The sequence below is a fragment of the Delphinus delphis genome, chromosome 1 (assembly GCF_949987515.2).
Source record: "Delphinus delphis chromosome 1, mDelDel1.2, whole genome shotgun sequence".
Lineage (NCBI taxonomy): Eukaryota > Metazoa > Chordata > Mammalia > Artiodactyla > Delphinidae > Delphinus > Delphinus delphis.
In genome coordinates, this window is record NC_082683.1 from 73941114 (window position 1) to 73942829 (window position 1716).

Sequence of the window (1716 nt, forward strand, 5' to 3'; positions counted from 1 at the left end):
TCATTCCAGTGAATCACGCGGTAATGCCCAGAGGTGGTCAAAGGGTGCCTTTCTGATAGCAACACTGCTGGGACATAGTCGTTCCATTTATAGCATTGCTATCAATGCCCTTCGGATGAGGCTGTCTCATAATCAAGCCCTGAGTTTACATTCTGTTTTACTGAATTCGTTTAACTTCTCACAGAAGTCTGCACCAACCCTCCTCCCACATGGACTACACACTTCACTTGATGAGGTTTTGCATTTATTAACTCAACATATAAAAATATATTTTCTGGTTATCTCTAAAGACATTTGAACTTCAGAATCCTGGATTCTTTTCATATCCTTTCAATCTGTTAGGCTCATCAACTCTTAGAGTTAGTGATTAAAATGGTACCCAGTTGAATTCTGGCATTCTTGTTACGGTTTTGCCTGACTCATTGGTCCCACTTCTAAGGTCTTTCCACTGCCAATTTCCAGCAGCTGGGTAGGAATTCTCTTAGGACTTTAAACAAATCATTGAAAAATGAATCTCAAAGAGCGAATTCTGACAGTAGGTCTTTACTTAAAGGAGGTGGATTCGTAGAGTGGTTAAGAAACTATTCTATATGTATAAGCTGTGCGGCTTGAGAAAATTACTTAGTCTTTCTAAGCTGGTGTACCCCTCTCTATAAAGTGGAGGTAACATCATTCCAAGTTTCTTCATTGGGTTGTGAGGATTAAAAGAGAAGTGCATGTAGAGTACTTCCCACGGTGCCCAGTTTATAACAAACACGCCAAAAAATGTTAGTGTTTAGAATACTAGAATTTGTGTGTCTAGCAGATGTTCAGAAGAGTGTTCCTATGTTCCCTTAGGACTATATGAACACAAATTGTGGTAGATAGAGATAGTCCCTAAAAGGAGGTTTCCTCCTGCATATAATACATTCATTCATCTTTATTTATATTCAAATATTTATTGAGCATCTACTGTCTGCCAGGCACTGTTCTAAGTGCTTGGGATGGATCACTGAACAAAACAGGCACCAATCCCTGCCTCACGGAGCTTAAGTTCTAGTGGAAGGAGCCTTACTGAAGGCGATAAGTACCACCAAAAAAATGGAGTGGGGGAAGCGGGGAGAGCAGTGCCAGGGGTGGGGTGGGCTGCACGTTAGATACGCTGGTCAGGGCAGACCTCATGAAGAAGGAGACATTTGAGTAAGGACTTGAAGGAGGTGAGGGATATTCAGATATATGGGGAGACACCATTTCAGGCAGAGAAACCAACAGTGCAAATGGGAGGTGGGAGCATTCCTGACACGTTCAAGGACAAGCAAGAGATGATGTAACTGGAGTGGTGTAAGAGAGGGGGAGAGTGCACGGGAAAGAGGTAGAGAGGTGACAGGGCTAGATCTTGAAGGTCATTAGCATCTGTTTAATAAGATGGGAGGCCATTGCAAGGTTAAGAGCAGAGGGATGACATGATTTAACCTGAATTTTAAAAGGATCACTGTGGCTACAGTGTGGAGAATAGATGGGAGGAAGGGAAGGGTAGAAGCAGGGAGACCAATCAGAGTTTATGTAGGAATCTAGGCAAGAGACAAAGGTAGCTCAGACCAGGAGGTAGCACTGGAGGTGGTGAAAAGTGGGCAGATTCTGCTTTTATGATAAAAAGAGCTTAGGCAATTTGTTGACATATTGGATGTGGGATGTGAAGGAAAAAGAAGTGAAGGAAGGCAATAAGATTGCTGACCT